This window comes from Triticum dicoccoides, chromosome 5A, assembly GCF_002162155.2.
Source record: "Triticum dicoccoides isolate Atlit2015 ecotype Zavitan chromosome 5A, WEW_v2.0, whole genome shotgun sequence".
Taxonomy (NCBI): Eukaryota; Viridiplantae; Streptophyta; class Magnoliopsida; order Poales; family Poaceae; genus Triticum; species Triticum dicoccoides.
In genome coordinates, this window is record NC_041388.1 from 485,435,171 (window position 1) to 485,456,696 (window position 21,526).

Below are 21,526 nucleotides of genomic sequence, written 5' to 3' on the forward strand. Positions count from 1 at the left end.
ATATGGAGATGCAATTCTATGATTAATATCATACTTAGCAAGCATTTTATGAAAGGCACCATGAATAAAATGTGAACCACCATCAGTCATTAAATATCTAGGGACTCCAAACCTTGGAAAAATAACTTCTTTAAGCATCTTAATAGAGGTGTTATGGTCAACACTACTAGTTGGAATAGTTTCTACCGTCTTAGTAATGTAATCAACAACAACTAAAATATGTGTATACCCATTAGAGGAAGGAAAAGGTGCCATATAATCAAAGCCCCAAACATCAAATGCTTCTATAACAAGTGAATAATTTATAGGCATTTCTTGATGTCTACTAATATGACCAATTCTTTGACATTCATCACAAGATAAGACAAACTTACGGGCATTCTTGAAAAGAGTAGGCAAATAAAAACCGGATTGCAATACCTTATGTGAAGTTCTGTCTCCAGCATGGTGTCCCCCATAAGCTTCGGAGTGACACTTGCGTAGGATATGTTCCTATTCATGCTCAGATACACAATGTCTAATAACACCATCTACTCCATCTTTATAAAGATGTGGGTCATCCCAGAAGTAGTGTCTTAAATCATAGAAAAACTTTTTATTTTGCTGGTATGTGAAACTAGGTGGTATAAATTTAGCAACAATGTAATTAGCATAATCAGCATACCATGGAGCAGTGCGAGAAGCATTTATGACAGCTAATTGTTCATCGGGGAAGCTATCATCAATAGGTAGTGGGTCATCAAGAACATTCTCTAACCTAGACAAGTTGTCTGCAACGGGATTCTCAGCTCCCTTTCTATCAATAATATGCAAATCAAATTCTTGTAGCAGGAGAACCCATCTAATAAGTCTAGGTTTAGCATATTTCTTTTCCATAAGATATTTAATAGCAGCATGATCAGTGTGAATAGTTACTTTAGAGTCAACAATATAAGGTCTGAACTTATCACAAGCAAATACAACTGCTAAGAATTCCTTTTCAGTAGTAGCATAAATTCTCTGGGCATTGTCTAGAGTTTTACTAGCATATTGAATAACATTTATTTTTTTATCAACTCTTTGTCCTAGGACAGCCCCTACAACATAATCACTAGCATCACACATGATTTCAAAGGGTAAATTCCAATCAGGTGGCTGAACAATAGGTGTAGAAATCAAGGCTTTCTTAAGTATTTCAAATGCTTGTACACAATCATCATCAAAGACTGAAGGAATATCTTTTTGTAATAGGTTAGTCAGAGTCCGAGAAATTTTAGAGAACTCCTTAATGAACCTCCTATAAAAACCGGCATGACCAAGGAAGCTTCTTATACCTTTGATGTCCTTGGGACATGGCATCATTTCAATAGCATCAACTTTAGCTTTGTCAACTTCAATACATGTTTCATAAATTTTATGCCCCAAGACAATACCTTCATTAACCATAAAGTGGCACTTCTCCCAATTCAAGACAAGGTTAGTTTCTTCACATCTCTTCAAAACTCGATCAAGGTTGCTCAAGCAATCATCAAAAGGGGATCCATAAACTGAGAAATCATCCATGAAAACTTCACAAATCTTTTCACAAAACTCAGAGAATATAGCCATCATGCATCTTTGAAAGATAGCAGGTGCATTACATAAACCAAAAGGCATACGTCTATAAGTAAAGGTACTGAAAGGGCAAGTAAAAGTAGTCTTTTCTTGATCATCAACTGACACAGGTATTTGAGAGAAACTAGAGTAACCATCTAGAAAGCAAAAATGTGTATGTTTGGATATTCTTTCTAGCATTTGATCAATGAAAGGCAAAGGGTAATGATCTTTTTAGTAGCTTTATTTAATTTATGGAAATCAATCACCATCCTATAACTTGTAATAATTCTTTGCAGACTCAAATCATCTTTATCATTAGGAACGACAGTAACACCTCCCTTCTTAGGGACACAATGGACATGACTTACCCACTGACTATCAGCAACGGGATAAATTATACCTACTTCAAGGAGCTTTAATATTTCCTTTCTTACCACTTCTTTCATCTGAGGATTTAGCCGTGGTTGGCGAGAAATAACTGGTTTGGCGTCTTTCTCCACATTTATTTTGTGTTGACATAGAGTGGGACTAATGCCCTTAAGATCATCAAGAGTATATCCAATAGCAGCACGGTGCTTCTTCAGAGTTTTCAATAATCTCTCTTCTTCATGCTCTGAAAGGTTAGCACTAATAATAACAGGATATATTTGTGATAACCCACAAGCATAGGGGATCGCAACAGTTTTCAAGGGTAGAGTATTCAACCCAAATTTATTGATTCGACATAAGCGGAGCCAAAGAGTATTCTCAAGTATTAGCAGTTGAGTTGTCAATTCAACCACACCTGGAAACTTAATATCTGCAGCAAAGTGTTTAGTAGCAAAGTAATATGATAGTAGTGGTAGCGGTAGCAAAAGGTAATGATAACAAAAGTAGTGTTTTTGGTATTTTTGTAGTGATGATAGCAATAGCAACGGAAAAGTAAACAAGCGAGGAACAATATATGGAAAGCTCGTAGGCAATGGATCGGTGATAGAGAATTATGCCGGATGCGGTTCATCATGTAACAATCATAACCTAGTGTGACACAGAACTAGCTCCAATTCATCAATGTAATGTAGGCATGTATTCCGAATATAGTCATACATGCTTATGGAAAAGAACTTGCATGACATCTTTTGTCCTACCCTCCCGTGGCAGCAGGGTCCTAATGGAAACTAAGGGATATTAAGGCCTCCTTTTAATAGAGTACCGGACCAAAGCATTAACATATAGTGAATACATGAACTCCTCAAACTACGGTCATCGCCGGGAGTGGTCCCGATTATTGTCACTTCGGGGTTGCCAGATCATAACACATAGTAGGTGACTATAGACTTGTAAGATAGGATCAAGAACTCTCATATATTGATGAAAACATAATAGGTTCAGATCTGAAATCATGGCACTCGGGCCTTAGTGACAAGCATTAAGCATAGCAACGTCATAGCAACATCAATCTCAGAACATAGTGGATACTAGGGATCAAACCCTAACAAAACTAACTCGATTACATGATAAATCTCATCCAACCCATCATCGTCCAGCAAGCCTGCGATGGAATTACTCACGCACGGCGGTGAGCATCATGAAATTGGTGATGGAGGATGGTCGATGATGACGACGGCGATGGATTCCCCTCTCCGGAGCCCCGAACGGACTCCAGATCAGCCCTCCCGAGAGGTTTTAGGGCTTGGCAGCGGCTCCGTATCGTAAAACGCGATGAATCCTTCTCTCTGATTTTTTGTCTCCCTGAAAGCAAATATATAGAGTTGGAGTTGAGGTCGGAGGAGCTTCAGGGGGCCCATGAGGTAGGGGGCGCCCCCCCCCACCCTCGTGGCTAGGGTGTGGGCCCCCTGGTCTTCATATTTTGCAAGGATTTTTTATTATTTCCAAATAGACGTTCCGTGAAGTTTCAGGTCATTCCGAGAACTTTTGTTTCTGCACATAAATAACACCATGGCAATTCTGCGGAAAACAGCGTCAGTCCGGGTTAGCTCCATTCAAATCATGCAAGTTAGAGTCCAAAACAAGGGCAAAAGTGTTTGTAAAAGTAGATACGATGGAGACGTATCAATCTTCTTTTCATCAAGATAAGCATATTTAAGAGTATCAGGCAATGGTTTAAGCTCAAACACGGGATCCCCCTTAGGTGGGGGAGGATCCCCTAGCATTTCGACAGGCAAGTTCTGTTTCAAAATAGGTCCCTGTTTAAAGAATACTTCATCTATTTCCCTTCTTTCATTCATAAACATATCATTTTCATGGTCTAGAAAATATTGTTCTAAAGGATCAGTAGGAGGCACGGCAATAGAAGAAATACCAATAATTTCATCTTTACTAGGAAATTTCTCATCACGGGGTTGTCTACTGAATTTGGCAAAATTAAACTCATGAGACATATCCCCTAAACCAACAGAAACAATATCCTTATTGCAGTCTATCTTAGCATTAACAATATTCAAGAAGGGTCTACCAAATATAATGGGACAAAAGCTATCTTGTGGAGAACCAAGAACAAGAAAATCAGCAGGATATTTAACTTTCCCACACAAGACTTCACCATCTCTAACAATCCCAACTGGTGAAATAGTATCTCTATTGGCAAGCTTAATTGTAACATCGATATCTTCTATCTCAGCAGGTGCAATATCATGCATAATTTCTCCGTATAAGGAATGAGGTATTGCACTTGCACTAGCACCCATATCACATAAGCCATGATAACAATGATCTCCTATTTTAACGGAAATAACAAGCATGCCTACAACAGGTCTATGTTTATTTTTAGCATCAGGTATTGCAATTCTAGCAGCTTCATTGCAGAAGTAAATAACATGCCCATCAATGTTATCAGCTAAGAGATCTTTAACCATAGAAATTTTAGGTTCAACTTTAATTTGCTTAGGGGGTTTAGGTGTATTAATGTTACTTTTGTTAACCATAGTTGAAACTTTAGCACGATCCTTTATTCTAACAGGGAAAGGTGGTTTCTCAATATAAGCAGCAGGAACAACATGATCATTATAAGTGATAGTCTTTTCTTCAAATTTAATAGGTGCAACTACTTTTACTTCAGTGGGAGTATTATATTTAAACCACTTCTCCTTTGGGAGATCAACATGAGTAGCAAAGGATTCACAGAAAGAAGCTACTATCTCAGAGTCAAGTCCATATTTAGTGCTAAATTCACGGAAAGCATCGGTATCCATAAAAGATTTAACACAATCAAACTTAGGTGTTATACCCGAATCCTTACCTTCGTCGAGGTCCCAATATTCAGAATTGCGTTCAATTCTTTCCAATAAATCCCATTTGAATTCAATAGTCTTCATCATAAAAGATCCAATACAAGAAGTACCGAGCATGGAGTACTGAGAGAAAGCCGAGCATAAATTTTTTGAATGATCATTTCTTTTGAGAGCTCATGATTGGGGCATGAATATAACATTGACTTAAGCCTCCCCCAAGCTTGAGCGATTCTTTCTCCTTCGCGAGGCCAAAAATTATATATATAATTACGATCACGATGAACAAGATGCATAGGATAAAACTTCTGATGAAATTCCAATTTCAATCGCTTGTAGTCCCATGATCCCATATCATCACATAGCCTATACCATGTCAATGTCTCTCCCTTCAAAGATAAAGGGAATACCTTCTTCTTGATAACATCATCGGGCATACCTGCAAGCTTAAATAATCCAAAAACTTCATCCACATAGATTAGGTGTAAATCGGGATGCAGTGTTCCATCTCCTGCAAAAGGATTAGCTAGCAGTTTCTCTATCATACCCGAAGGAATTTCAAAGTAAACATTTTCAGTAGGTTCAGTAGGTTGAGGAGCAACTCTTTGCTCTACTGGTCGGGGTGAAGATACCCCGAACAAGCCCCTCAAAGGATTATGTTCCATAGTAACAAGTGAGAGTAAATCTCAGCACACTATACAAATTTTTCCTTACCAAATTCCACCTACTAAAGGCGCTTCACTCCCCGGTAACGGCACCAGAAAAGAGTCTTGATGGCCCACAAGTGTAGGGGATCTGTCGTAGCCTTTTCGATAAGTAAGAGTGTCGAACCCAACGAGGAGCAGAAGGAAATGATAAGCAGTTTTCAGTAAGGTATTCTCTGCAAGCACTGAAATTATCGGTAACATATAGTTTTGTGATAAGGTAATTTGTAACGAGTAGCAAGTAATAAAAGTAAATAAGGTGCAGCAAGATGGCCCAATCCTTTTTGTAGCAAAGGACAAGCCTGGACAAACTCTTATATGAAGGAAATTGCTCCCAAGGACACATGGGAATTATCGTCAAGCTAGTTTTCATCACGTTCATATGATTCGCGTTCGGTACTTTGATAATCTGATATGTGGGTGGACCGGTGCTTGGGTACTGTCCTTTACTTGGACAAGCATCCCACTTATGATTAACCCCCATTGCAAGCATCCGCAACTACAACAGAAGTATTAAGGTAAACCTAACCATAGCATGAAACATATGGATCCAAATCAGCCCCTTATGAAGCAACACATAAACTAGGGTTTAAGCTTCTGTCACTCTAGCAACCCATCATCTACTTACTTCCCAATGCCTCCCTCTAGTCCCAAACAATGGTGAAATGTCATGTAGTTGACATTCAGATGACACCACTAGAGGGATGACAACATACATCTCATCAAAATATCGAACGAATACCAAATTCACATGACTACTTATAACAAGTCTTCTCCCATGTCCTCAGGTACAAACGTGACTACTCACAAAGCATATTCATGTTCATAATCAGAGGGGTATTAATATGCATAATGGATCTGAACATATGATCTTCCACCAAGTAAACCAACTAGCATCAACTACAAGTAGTAATCAACACTACTAGCAACCCACAGGTACCAATCTGAGGTTTGGATACAAAGATTGGATACAAGAGATGAACTAGGGTTTGAGATGAGATGGTTCTGGTGAAGATGTTGATGGATATTGACCCCCTCCCGATGAGAGGATCGTTGGTGATGATGATGGTGGTGATTGCCCCCTCCCAGAGGGAAGTTTCCCCTGCAGAACAGCTCCGCCAGAGCCCTAGATTGGTTCCGCCAAGGTTCCGCCTCGTGGCGGGGGAGTTTCGTCCCGTGAGCTTGCTTATGATTTTTTTCTCGGATGAAAGACCTCATATAGCAGAAGATGGGCATCAGAGGGCCACTAGGGGGCCCACGAGGCAGGGGGAGCGCCCAGGGGGGGTAGGGCGTGCCCCCACCCTCGTGGCCAGGGTGTGGGCCCCCTCTGGAGCTTTCTCCACTCAGTATTTTTTATTAATTCCAAAAATGACTTCCGTGAAGTTTCAGGACTTTTGGAGCTATGCAGAATAGGTCTCTAATATTTGCTCCTTTTCCAGCCCAGAATTCCAGCTGCCGGTATTCCCCCTCCTCATGTAAACCTTGTAAAATAAGAGAGAATAGGCATAAGTATTGTGACATAATGTGTAATAGCAGCCCATAATGCAATAAATATCTATATAAAAGTATGATGCAAAATGGACGTATCAACCACCTCCGCCTGACTTATGCCTCAGGTGAATCTGTCTGCTCCATCGCCCAGAGGAGATACTCGATGAACTCGAAGGACTGCGGCGTGACTGCGGCCCAGGAGTACATCGCTGCCCTCATCGCCATCGTCTCGCTCTTTCGCATACATTGCCACATGGCCCTCACCGTCCTCGAAATCTCCCACTCATTGTCAAACCTAGTAAGGATCTCCTTCAACTTGGCTAACTTTGCTTGGTCGCCGCCGGTGATCTGCCTGATTCGCTGCTACATCCTCTCCATAGATGTCCTTTTGAGTGGTCCGGTGCTAGCTTTGGAAGATGGGAGGAGAGAGGGTGGTCTTGCAATAGGGAAGAGGGAGAGGCGAGACGGTGGTTTTGGAATGGAGATGGTGCAGAGGAAAGGGGGTGGTTTTGCAATGGAGAAAAGGGAGAGGCGAGATGGTTGTTTGGAATGGAGATGATGGAGAGGAGAGGAGGTGGTTTTGCAATGGAGAAGAGGGAGAGGCGAGACGGTAATGGAGATGATGGAGAGGAGAGAAGGTGGCACTACTGCAGGATGCTGCTAACGCGACACTACGATCAGAGACCCTTCGAGAAACTGTGTGCGATGCCATAATCGCAAACGGTGCTGTATGAAAACCGGCAAAAAAGGTGAAAACGTTTGCGATGGAGGATGCATCAAACACGGTTCAGATTTTAGTTGCGTGTGCGATCCAGGGCGTACGGTTCAGTCCAATGAACTGTTTGCAATGAGGCGGAACAAAAGAAATGGGCAGCCTGATGAAGGCGTGTGCGATATAGAGCATATGGTTCACTTGGATGAACTATTTGTGATTAGGCAACACAAAATAAATGGGTAGCCAGATGAAGGTGTGTGCGATATACAGCATACGGTTCACTCGGATGAACTGTTTGTGATTAGGCAACACAAAATAAACGGTCAACCAGATCAAGGTGTGTGTGATTGAGGGCATACGCTTCAGAAGGATTAATTGTTTGCGATTAGGCAACAGAACAGAAACGGGTAAGCCAGGTCAAAGTGTCTGCGGTTGATGGCATACACTTCACATGGATGATTTTTTTGCGATTAGCCACAACATACTGAAACAGTTAGATAGATCAACGTAAGTGCGCTAGACGGGCACACCCATTCTAATTAAAAGACGTGTGCTGACATTGCGTATTGCGGTGCACCCTTTGGTGCAAACGCCACGTACGTGGCCGAGAAGGCGTACGTGCCCACGTTACGTCTTCCGAGAATACTGCCGCTGTCGGTGTCAACACCGGCGGATCTCGGGTAGGGGGTCCCGAACTGTGCGTCTAAGGCGGATGGTAACAGGAGGCAGGGGACATGATGTTTACCCAGGTTTGGGCCCTCTTGATGGAGGTAATACCCTACGTCCTGCTTGATTGTTCTTGATGATATGAGTATTACAAGAGTTGATCTACCACGAGATCAGAGAGGCTAAACCCTAGAAGCTAGCCTATGGTATGATTGTATGTTGTCCTACGGACTAAAACCCTCCGGTTTATATAGACACCGGAGGGGGCTAGGGTTACACAAGGTCGGTTACAAAGGAGGAGATATACATATTCGTATTGCCTAGCTTGCCTTCCACGCCAAGTAGAGTCCCATACGGACACGAGACAAAGTCTTCAATCTTGTATCTTCATAATCCAACAGTCCGGCTGTCCGGAGACCCCCTAATCCAGGACTCCCTCAGTAGCCCCTGAACCAGGCTTCAATGACGATGAGTCCGGCGCGCAGTATTGTGTTCGGCATTGCAATGCGGGTTCCTCCTCCGAATACACCATTGAAGAGTTTGAAATACAAGGATAGTGTCTGACCCTGCAAAATAAGTTCCACATACCACCGTAGAGAGAATAATATTTCCACAAATCTAATCTGCTGACACGTTTTGACAGTATGACATCACGCCATGGCCCGGTTATTATTCGAACCGCTTTTCTCAACCAGCTCCGCACATATCGCGAGGCGGTTTTCTTGACACGTCTTGTCAAAGCAGAGATCGTGTTCCCCTTATCACGGGATTCTCATCAATACGGACATGGCTAAACCAACCGCGCCATCAATAACGGCGCCTGGGGAATAAGCGGTTTTGCTAGGCAAGTGGGGAGGCACATCGCCTCTTCCGCCCTTATAAAGGGACAAAGATTTACCTTTTTCACCCACGCCTTCTTCTTCCTCGATTACCCGTTCCTGCAAACTCGAGCTCTAGCGCCCAAGCTCGCGTTCTTCTTCTCGAACCACTCCAAGCATGTCCGGAGCAGGAGGCAAGTGGATGGTCTCCTCCGTGACTCCGTCACGGAGGAGAACATCAAAAAGTTACGGGAAGCCGGATACCTGGCCACGGATATCGCGCACCAGCTGCCAAATGCGGGGCATATCGTCCCAACGCCCGAACCCCATGAGAGGGTAGTTTTTCTTACCCATTTTGTCCGCGGACTGGGATTTCCCCTCCACGCGTTTGTCCGCGGGCTCATGTTCTACTATGGGCTGGATTTTCATGATCTGGCCCCCAATTTCATCCTCAACATCTCGGCGTTTATCGTCGTGTGCGAGGCCTTCCTCCGCATCAAGCCCCACTTCGGCCTACGGCTAAAAACCTTCAATGTTAAACCGAAGGTGGTGGGTGGCCAGCAAGCAGAGTGCGGAGGCGCCATGGTGGGCAAGATGCCTAATGTCACCTGGCTCGAGGGCACCTATGTGGCTACCATAAAGGGGTGGCAATCGGGGTGGTTCTACATCACCAAGCTGTGCGACTCCAACTGGGCGGCGGCCCCCAAATTTCGATCCGGAATCCCCATGCGGCTCACCTCCTGCAAAGAGAAGGGCCTGTCCTGGGGTTCTTCGGTAGAGTTGACCGGACTCCAGACCTGTATCCGGAACATGACGAGCAAGAAAATCAAGCTCGTCAAGGTGGTCCAGGTCATGCTCTTCCGCCGGATCCTCCCGTGTCAATGACGGGCATTCGGTTTGTGGGAGTTCGACTCGGCCAAGCACCAGACACTGCGAGAGCTCTATGACACGACGCATGAGGATGTCTAGAGGGTGCTGTTCAAGGGCGCCGAGATTCCTCCTCCCCTCACCAAGGACCGTGGACTCAGCGCAAAACGCCACGCCAATCCGGTAAGTTTTTATATCTCTCAGGGTATTTATTTGCCCCGATTTAGTTATATGCAGGATCTAAGCTTCTATGCCATTAGCAGGACTGGATAGAGACGGCGGAGCAGCTTGATTGCCCAGCCCCCCTGCCAGAAGATCCTGCAGGCGCTCTCCTAACGGAGATGCTGACTTCGGCACCTTACAAGGTGCCGGTGAAGAAGACCAAAAGAAGGCCGCGGGGACCCGAAAGGGTCTCCGGCGCAAGGTTGTATCGGACTCATCGTCTGATGAATCCGACGCGCACTCCTCCCACGAAGACGAGGAGGAGGAAGAGGAAAGTTCTCCCCCCCCCCCAGCCGGGGGAGACAAGAAAAGGAAGGCCGACCTAACCGAGGAGGCCGAAGGGTCCAAGAAGGGAAGGACCCTCCCTCCGGACTGTGCCACGACGGCCGCCGACTGCGGCGATGAGTGGCTGCTCAGGGTCAAGACCCTGGTGAAATTGTAAGTGTCCGAGCACCATAGCTCTTCGTGGTATGTTTTATTACACTGCCTCTCCTCATGCCAAACATGATCATGCAGCCCGCCCCGAGCTCATCCCGACGTACCCTCGTCGAGCGACTCTCTGGATTCGTCGGATATGAACATTGGTTCTCTCCCGACCGCTACCACCCCTCGCCCTACGGACAACGCCGAGGTGTTGTCTCAAAAGGCACCGAGCCAAGGGGAGGTGGTTCTGGGGGCGCCTCAAGGCAACTTCCCGGACCCTGGGTACCAAGGGAGCGAGGCCCCTAGGGGCTTCGAATTCGGCCCCCAGCCGGACACTGCGCCGAAACCTTCGATGGTTTCGGACTCCGGCAGGCGGTCCCCCGTTAAGGGGGGCCAACCATCCATGCGGGTGTCTTCTGTCCAACCAGAGGCACCGGACAACTTGCTGGAAGCGCTTCGCAGCGCTTCCATCGATGAAGAGCACCGCACTATCATGAGTGCGGTGGTCGAGAAGGCTCAGTCCACCAAAAACGGACTGACCGAAGCTTGCGCCAGCCTCCTAACAGGCTTTGAGGTAAGCAATCAAAATATAAGAAAATATTACCGCATAGATAGTATTCCCTGATGCTCTGTTCGACGTTCGCGAAGAAAAGCCGAATAGAGGATCAAATGATAACTCAGGAGTCTAATTAGAGTATGTCTATGTGTTTGTGCAGGCTTCACTGCTGGCCGCTGCCGCATGTACTGCGGAGGTCTCTACGCTGAAGCAGGACCTGAAGCGGTCCGGGGACGAGCTCGGCCTCACCAAGAGGCAGCTTGAAGAGAGCAAAGGTAAGAAATACCCTTGTCTATATAGGTAAAAAGAAATTCAGTTATAAAATAATAGGATCAGCATGGGTTTGCCACGGGCCACGACCGAAGTGGTGACCCTGAGGAAAGCGTTGTCCAAGGCCGAAGACAAAGGGGCCAAGGAGCGTATTGAGCGAGAGAAGCAAGAAGCCTGAGTAGGCGAGGTGCAGCGAGAGCTCGAGGCTCTCGCAAAAAAGCACGAGTCCTTGGAACTTGACTCTAAGACGCGAGAGACCGAGCTCACGCAGGCGCTTGAAAGCGTCCGGAGCGCCAAGGCCGAAGCATGCAAGGCCCTCCAGGAGATTGACGCGGTGAAGAAGATAGCAGCGGGTAAGGCATTCATTATGCAAAGCAAGCACATGAAGGAGACTTTCCTTTTTCTTACCCGAGTTCGGAGCTCTCCAGGAGTGTTTGCAGATCTTCCCCGCAGCATACTGGATGCCGTGGAGTTTTACCGGGCTAAGGAGGGGAGATCAACAGAGAAGTTGTTCTGGCCTCTGTATACTGGGACCGAACACCCCGTGCCCTTGAGTGACCAGATGAAGCAGTTGGTCGAACTTCACAAGGCAGCCGAACATGCCATGAGGGGCCTTATAGTTTGGATGTGGCCTGGCGAGCCCCTGTCCGGCAGCTACTTCAGTCTGGTGCAGCGGCTTGTGGAAGCCTGCCCATGGCTTGAAGTCATCAAGCGGTCCGTCTGCATCGAGGGTGCACGCATGGCTTTTGCCCGGGCGAAGGTGCACTGGGCGAAGCTGGACGCCGTGAAGCTGGTGAAGGTGGGGCCGCCGGAGGGCAAGGAGCATCGCTACCCCGAGAATTACTATGAGAGTGTCCTGAAGGGTTCCCGCTTAGTGGCAGATGAGTGTGCCAAGGATGTAATTTTTGAATGAACATGCTCATGTGAGCCTGTAATATGAAACGAGTTCGTTTGTGCCATGCGATGCTTTCTTAATTTAAAATATTACCTTCTGTGCGGCCATTTATAAAATCTGAGAGTTGGCCAGTCATCGCCTTCTATCCCCATGTAACTAGTACTGGGGTGTTCGGGATAAACCTGAACACTCTATACCCTAATTTTGGGTCCTTCAAGGGAGGTGTTCAGCGCAACGAACCAGGCAATCGGACTATAATGCTTTATCACTCTCACTTAGCCATAGAAGTCTATGATTTTAAATTTTTGGCGAAGCCCCTGGTATTCAGAGGGCCGAATTTGGGGCGCTATACACGCCTAAGCCGGACAAGGCCGACTCCTCGCCCGAAGCGGAAAAATTCTTTAAGGACTTGAGACCTCTCGAACAGCGACCAGTCTCTCGCCTTATCATGACAGTCAGTTTTTGGCCTTCTCTACTAAGGTGCTCATCCAGAAGAACTGAGACACAATTGCAGTAGTTCTCCCACCGCTACCTTAGCCGATATAGCGGAACATAAGGTACCAAAGGAGCCGGGCAACCCAACATTTGACCAAAGACATGATTCAGAGCTGATGCATATAATGCTATAAGTTCGGGGTGCCGCACTTTCGAAAGTGTTCGGACTTCTTGCACCGTATTATGGGGTAAACGAGGACCCCGGCGAACTGACCATACCCGCACGTGCGGGTGCAGATTTTCGTAAATGGACATATAAGAGAAAGAGAAAAACTTAAATAATGCAATGACAGATTAATGATATGCATTGTTATTTAAATGATATGTCGAAGCGTACTTGGTACAAGTGGTGCAATAAGCATAAAGTAGGACAATTCGAAATGTCCTATCCCAGGGCAAGCTACGCATAAATAGTGAAAAGCGGGTATATCAATTATTACTAGAGACCACCTGGCGGTTCCCGTGTTCATCTTAGCTTCTTGCCGCCTTGGTTGTTGCTTCCGGAATGTGTCCAGCAATCGTACTGCCGGAAAGGGCTTCCTGGGAGTTAGGCCCTGAAAGAGAAAAGGAATGTCAAAGGTATACAACCCCTAGTGTGGTTAAGCCACAATGCGGGGCGTGTCCTGATCGTGCCCCCGCCTATGTCCATGGTATTTTCAATGCGTAGTTATGTACGCGCGACACGGATTTCGTCGCTTCACTGGGACAGGGACGGGGGTCGAATTGCTAGGCGAGCTCTGATCATGCCAGGCGATCCTATTGCAGCTTGTTCCGGACTCACTTGAAGGTGTCCGGGGGCCGTGACGCCGAATGAGTGGTCTGCCTGAACATGCTACTTTGTGCTTCTGCTGCAAGGGCCGCAGTGTGCTCTTCCGTATGGAGCAAGCGTTCTGTGTTTCCATTTACTGTTGTGACCCCGCGAGGTCCTAGCATCTTGAGCTTGAGGTATGCGTAATGCGGCACTGCATTGAATTTTGCAAATGATGTCCGTCCGAGTAGTGCATGATAGCCACTGTGAAATGGGACGATGTCGAAGATTAACTCTTCACTTCGGAAGTTGTCCGGTGATCCGAAGACCACTTCCAGTGTGATTGAGCCTGTGCAATGGGCCTCTACACCTGGGATGACGCCTTTAAAGGTGGTTTTGCTGGGTTTGATCCTCGAGGGATCGATGCCCATTTTTCGCACTGTATCTTGATAAAGCAGGTTCAGGCTGCTGCCGCCGTCCATAAGGACTCGAGTGAGGTGAAATCCGTCAATGATGGGGTCTAGGACCAGTGCGGTGGATCTGCCATGACGGATGCGAGTGGGGTGGTCCCTGCGATCGAAGGTGATCGGGCAAGCAGACCATGGGTTGAACTTTAGGGCGACGGGCTCCATCGCATAGACGTCCCTTAGGGCATGCTTCCGCTCCCTCTTGGGAATGTGGGTTGTGTATATCATGTTCACCGTCTTCACTTGTGGGGGAAACCCCTTCTGTCCTCCTGTGTTCGGCGGCCGGGGCTCCTCCTCGTCATCTCTATGCAGCCCCGTGTCCTTGTTCTCGACATTTAACTTGCCGGCCTGCTTGAACACCCAACATTCTCTGTTGGTGTGATTGGCTGGCTTGTTGGGGGTACCGTGGATTTGACACGAGCAATCCAGTATGCGATCCAGACTGGACGGAGCTGGAGTATTTCTTTTAAATGGCTTTTTTCGCTAAACGGATCTAGAGCCTCTGAATCCGGCATTAACTGTCGTATCTTCGGTGTTATCGCCGTTATTGCAGCGCTTTGGTCTGTTACGACGCTGCCTACTGTTAACATCTTTGGTATTCAAGGTATACGGATTCCTCGATGTGTTGTTGCTACGAGCCAGCCAGCTATCCTCGCCCGCGCAAAAGCGGGTCATGAGTGTTGTGAGGGCTGTCATGAACTTCGGTTTCTCCTGGCTGAGGTGGCGGGCGAGCCACTCGTCGCGGATGTTATGCTTGAATGCCGCTAGGGCCTCTACATCCGAATAGTCTACAATTTGGTTTTTCTTAGTCAGGAACCATGTCCAGAATTGTCAGGCCGATTCCCCTGGCTGCTGGGTTATGTGGCTCAAGTCATCAGCATTCGGTGGCCGCACATAAGTGCCCTAGAAGTTGTCAAGGAATGCATCTTCCAGATCCTCCCAACTACCGACCGAATCTGCTGGCAAGCTGTTCAGCCAATGCCGAGCTGGTCCTTTGAGTTTTAGTGGGAGGTACTTGATGGCATGTAGATCATCACCGCGAGCCATGTGGATATGAAGGAGGAAATCCTCAATCCATACAGCGGGATCTGTTGTGCCATCGTATGATTCGATATTTATGGGTTTGAAACCCTCCGGGAATTCATGATTCATAACTTCATCAGTGAAGCATAGGGGGTGTGCGGCGCCTCTGTGTCGGGCTATATCCCGATGCAGTTCGTATGAGTCTTGTCTGCTGTATTCGGCCCGGCCGGATTTACTCTTGGTGTATCCGACGTGACGATCATCGTCCTGTGTTGGCGTGTGTGCCCATGTCCCATATATTTACCTTGCAATTTTTGCCTTACTGTCCAATATGTCTCGTAGGTCCTCTATGTTACCCCGGGCCTTAGTATTTTTGATTGAGTGGCGATGGGGTGCGGGCTGAAACGCCTCTCTGGCTCGGCCGCGTAGTGGCCGGTCAGCCGCATCGTACACTGGTGAATGAGGTTTCAATGCTTCCTCCTCGAGGTGAGGTAGCAACCTGCGTTTTGGGTAACTCTTGGATGGGTGCTCGAGTTCATGCTCCTCGGCCACAAGGACTTCGGTCCACCTATCTGTTAGTAAGTCTTGATCAGCTTGAAGCTGTTGCTACTTTTTCTTCAGGCTATTTGTCGTGGCCATAAGCCGGCGCTTGAAGCACTCTTGCTCGACGGGGTCCTCGGGCACGATAAACTCATCGTCGCTGAGGCTCGCTCGTCTTCGGACAGAGGCATGTAATTGTCCTCCTCCGGTTCTCCATCTGTTGCCTGCTCTGGAGGACTAGCTTGTTCGTCTTCCAGCTCTACATCATGCTGGAGGGGATTATTGTTGTCTTCGGCACTATCCGGAGTGTTATTATCTCATGTGCCAGTATCACTGCTCTTGCTGTGGCGGGACTTAGAGCGGCGCCGCTGACGTTGGTGCTTGGGTTGCTTCTTGGAGGGATCATCCTCCGTTGTCTCATGCCATTGCCTTCTTTGGGGGTGTCCACCATGTATATATCATATGATGGGGTGGTGGTCCAGCGCCCTAAGGGCGGTGGTTCCTATTCGTCTCCTGCATCATCGTCCACACCGTCGATGTCTTCAGAGTCGAAGTCGAGCATGTCGGTTAAATCATCGACAGTGGCTACTAAGTGGGTGGTGGGTGGGCAGCGAATTTCTTCGTCGTCCGCATCCCATTCTAGCCGGACATAGTTCGGCCAAGGTTCTCCTGACAGGGAGAGAGACCTTAATGAATTTAGCACATCTCCGAAAGGTGAGTGCTAAAAGATATCCGCGGAGGTGAACTCCATGATCGGCGCCCAGTAGGATTTGGCAGGCACGGATGTAGGCGGCTCGGAGTCCGTGGCCGGGGATAAATCCAGTGGTTCAGCGACGCGACTCTCGAAAGGGGTGAAGTCAGTATCTGGATCTATCGCCACTGAGAGTGCGGCCTCCATGGTGGGGCTATCCCTCCGCTCTCGGATGGCGCGATTTGCTCCGGATTAACGGCCGAAGTAGCTGCGGATGCGATTTCCCAAACACTGTCCGACGGTAGAGTTATGTCTTGCTCGTCGCGACTGTGCGGCGCGTCCAGCATGGGCTCAAATCCGTCGAACATCAAGTCTCCACAGATGTGGGTCGTGTAGTTCAAGTTTCCAAATCTGACCTGATGGCCAGGGGCATATCTCCCGATCTGCTCCAGATGGCCAAGCGAATTGGCCCGCAGTGCGAAGCCGCCGAATACGAAGATCTGTCCGGGGAGGAAAGCCTCATCCTGGACCGCATCGCTAGCGATGATCGAAGGAGCCATCAAGCCTTATGGTGACGACACAGTGGAACTCTCAATGAAAGCACCAATGTCGGTGTCAAAACTGGCGGATCTCGGGTAGGGGGTCCCAAACTGTGCGTCTAAGGCGGATGGTAACAGGAGGCAGGGGACACGATGTTTACCCAGGTTCGGGCCCTCTTGATGGAGGTAATACCCTACGTCCTGCTTGATTGTTCTTGATGATATGAGTATTACAAGAGTTGATCTACCATGAGATCAAAGAGGCTAAACCCTAGAAGCTAGCCTATGGTATGATTGTATGTTGTCCTACGGACTAAAACCCTCCTGTTTATATAGACACCGGAGGGGGCTAGGCTTACACAAGGTCGGTTACAAAGAAGGAGATATACATATCCGTATTGCCTAGCTTGCCTTCCACGCCAAGTAGAGTCCCATCCGAACACGAGACGAAGTCTTCAATCTTGTATCTTCATAGTCCAACAGTCCGGCCAAAGGATATAGTCCAGCTGTCCGGAGACCCCCTAATCCAGGACTCCCTCAGCCGCACTTATAACCGTCAGTAAATTTTGAGCATGTGTTCCGTCACATTCCAAATTGCAAACATGTTCACACTGATCAAAACCTAAACGGTTTCCCACTTAGGAGCATATTACTACGCGGTTATAAATACTACTACTCCAAGATGATTGCACATTCCTCCTCAACTCCTCATCCACAAAAAGTCAAAAACAAACAAGTCATTCATCATCGTTCCCTTGCGTCCGCCATGGCCAGCATGAGTTCTGGGTCGAGAGATTGCCACCAAGGAGAGGCGAGCCTGGAAGCGGGAGCACGAGAGATGTCCCGCCTCACCGCGATAGCAGCCAACATGTCCCACCGCATGACCGTAGCAGCACAGAGGTCCCGCCGCGCCACCGAAGCAGCATGGAGGACCCGCCGCGCCGTCGATGCAGCACACTGGTCCGGCCGTGCCGCGGAAGCAGAAGAGATGTCCTGCCACGCCACGAATGCAGCAGAGATGTCCTCCCTTGCCGCGGCGGCCTGGGAAAATGCCTTGCGGGTAGGCGAGGACTCTTATAGGCGCATGCGTGCCCTCGTCCATAGGCAAATGGATCAGATCTCCAGGTGGGCGAGGTTGCAGGATGACCTGCAAGCCTCGTTTGAACAGTCTACCGACGTCATACGTCAACTAAATGAGAGCAATGCGAAGCTCCGAGCCGAGCGCGACCTGCTGAGGGCGAAGATCGTCGGAAGTGCGGAGCAGCAGGAGTAGACCACTGCCTTGTTGAAGAGGACTGGCGTCATTGTCGAGAAACTTATGGATGAGAATAACAAGCTGTGCATCGAGCGCAGAAGGCTGGTGGAGGAATCCATGGATGCTCTCAAGCAGCATCTTGAGGACAAGAAAGAGCTCGTCGCAACTCGCCGCGGAGGCTAGTTCCCGCGGCCTGTAGCAACACATCAAGAAACTAGAGATCAGCGAGCTAGATCGTTGTCTTCCTTATTCTTTTGCCCTTATGTATTTCGGGTATTGCCGCATGTGGCTTTTTTTTAATTATGTTTCTAAATATGTAAGACAATTATTATCCACTGTCATCGTCCTTATATTCATCATGGTTGCTATAAGTCGTAGTCGATGCTATATAGGTCTGTCCAATCTTACATAAAGATACGTGCAAAACTTTCTTTTCATATTTTCATTTTTCTCTCTTAAATCTCAGTCCAGTGAGACATATAGCCACGCCGTAGAACAGGTGCTCGGGCGCCATTAATGGAGATGTTGGGAGGGAGGTGCGCGGCGGGTACCGGTCAAAGGGATCTCCTCCCGATGAGCATGCGCAGGGGTCTGATCGCACGCCTCCCGTACTCAAATAGCTACCCCGCATGGCACCTCCTAGCCAATAAAAAAAGGGGACGCATGGCCGCACGTGATTGGTAAGTAGAACGCCCACGGTTTCAATAATACTTATGTTTCCGATTTGTAACGTGACAGCACCTGTTCCAAAATGACTTTGTTGATTGTTAATGTGTGGGCCTTCGCAAATTGGACAGAAAAATTACCCACAGCATGTTGGTGCCATGTCATGAGACCATGCCAAGTTTCATGACTTTTAGGCGTGTTTTAGAATTACAGGAATTAAAAAACCAAGTTTCTCAATCTTTCCGGTCGAGCCACGATGCCCAGATGTTTAAATTTCACTCCCATCTCTTGCATGGGACCTAGAAATTCACCCAAGGACACACATGTGATTTTTCATACAACTTTGGTGCACTGGAGCATGTGCTTGTAGTTTAAATTTGAATTATGCACATTAAATGCCCAGAAACTCAAACAATGTATAAAAAAGGCCAAACAAACCCGGAATAATTCCAAAATTTAGCACGGTACTTCTATTTGGTCTAATCTGGCTGTGTAAAAAACTAAGGCGGGAGAAGGCAGTGTGCGTATGTCGTTTCGCACACGGAGGTGACATGTTCCCTCTCGGAACCACGAGCCTTCCTGAGGGAAGCTCTGGTTTGCAAGAAGCTTACACCAAAGCTTGTCCCAATTCTGCCAAAAATATTACCGCAGCATGTTGGTACCATGTCATGACACCATGCCAGGTTTCATGATTTTCAGGCATGTTTTGGAATGACAGGAATTAAAAAACCAAGTTTCTCAATCTTTCCGGCCGAGCTGCGATGCCCAGATGTTTGAATTTCACTCCCATCTCTTGCATGGGACCTAGAAATTCAACCAAGGACACACATGTGATTTTTTAAACAACTTTAGTGCACTGGAGCATGTGCTTGTAGTTCTGTAACACCCACAATGCGGCTATATCTTCCACGTGTCGGGGCACGACTTAGAGGCATAGCCGCATGGTAGGCTTGTCGCAAGAGGGGTAATCTTCACACATCCTATGTACTGAATAAGAAAGGGATAAAGAGTTGTCTTAGAATCGCCACTTCACACAATACATAAATAATTCATACATGATCCAAAGTACAATCAAAGGTCCGACTACGGAACCAAAATAAAGGAAGACAACCCCAAATGCTAGATCCCCGATCTACCCAACTGGGCTCCACTACTGATCATCGGGAAAAGAAACATAGTAATGGCCTGAATCCTCGTCGAACTCCCGCTTGAGTTCGGTAGCATCACCTGCACTGGCATCATCGGCACCTGCAACTATTTGGAAGTATCCGTGAGTCACGAGGACTCAACAATCTCACACCCGCGAGATCAAGACTATTTAAGCTTATGGGTAGGAAATGGTAGTGAAGTGGAGCTGCAGCAAGCACTAAGAATCTATGTCGGCTAACATACGCAAATGAGAGCGAGAAGAGAAGCAACGCAACGGTCGAGAAGCTAGAAGTGATCAAGAAGTGATCCTAAAGCTACTTACGTTCAAGCATAACACAAGGCCATGTTCACTTCCCGGACTCTGCCGAAAAGAGACCATCATGGCTACACACGCGGTTGATACATTTTAATTAAGTTAAGTGTCAAGTTCTCTACAACCGGATATTAACAAATTCCCATCTGCCACATAACCGCGGGCACGGCTCTCAAAAGTTTATACCCTGCAGGGGTGTCCCAACTTAGCCCATCACAAGCTCTCACAGTCAGCGAAGGATATTCCTTTTCCAGGGAAGACCCGATCAGTCTCAGAATCCAGGATACAAGACATTTCGACAATGGTAAAACAAGACCAGCAAAGCCGCCTGATGTGCCGACTGTTGGGGAACGTAGCAATAATTCAAAATTTTACTACGTGTCACCAAGATCAATCTAGGAGATGCTAGCAACGAGAGAGAGGGAGTGCATCTTCATACCCTTGAAGATCGCTGAGCGGAAGCATTACAAGAACGCGGTTGATGGAGTCGTACTCACGGGGATTCAAATCGCGGAAGATCCGATCTAGCGCCGAACGGACGGCGCCTCCGCATTCAACACACGTACAGCCCGGGGATGTCTCCTCCTTCTTGATCCAGCAAGGGGAGAGGAGAAGTTGAGGGAGAGCTCTGGCAGCACGACGGCGTGGTGGTGGAGCTCGTGGTATTCCTGCAGGGCTTCGCCAAGCACTACAGAGGAGGAGGAAGAATTGGAGGAGGGAGGGGCTGCGCCAGGGAAGGGGTGCGGCTGCCCTCCCACCCCTCCACTATATATAGGGGCAAGGGGAGAAGGGGAGGCGCCCTAGGGTTTCCCCTAGGGGGCGGCGGCCAAGCAGATTGGATCTCCCTACGGAAAATCCTAGGGAGACTTGCCCCCCAAGCCAAGCAGGTGGAGGCTTGCCTCCCAAGCCAGGTGGAGGCGCCCCACCTCCCCAAGTAACGTGGGAAAGGGTGTGGGGGTGCACCACCCCTTAGTGGGCTGGTTTGCCCCTTCCCCTTTGGCCCCTGAGGCCTTCCAACACTTGCCGGGGCTCCCGAAACACCTTTCAGTCATGCTGGCCATAGCCTGGTACTCCCAGAACACTTCTGGACTCCAATACCCTTCGTCCAATATATCGATCTTCACCGTTGGACCATTCCGGAACTCCTCTTGACGTCTGGGATCTCATCCGCGACTCCGAACTACCTTCGGTAACCACATACTATTTCCCAT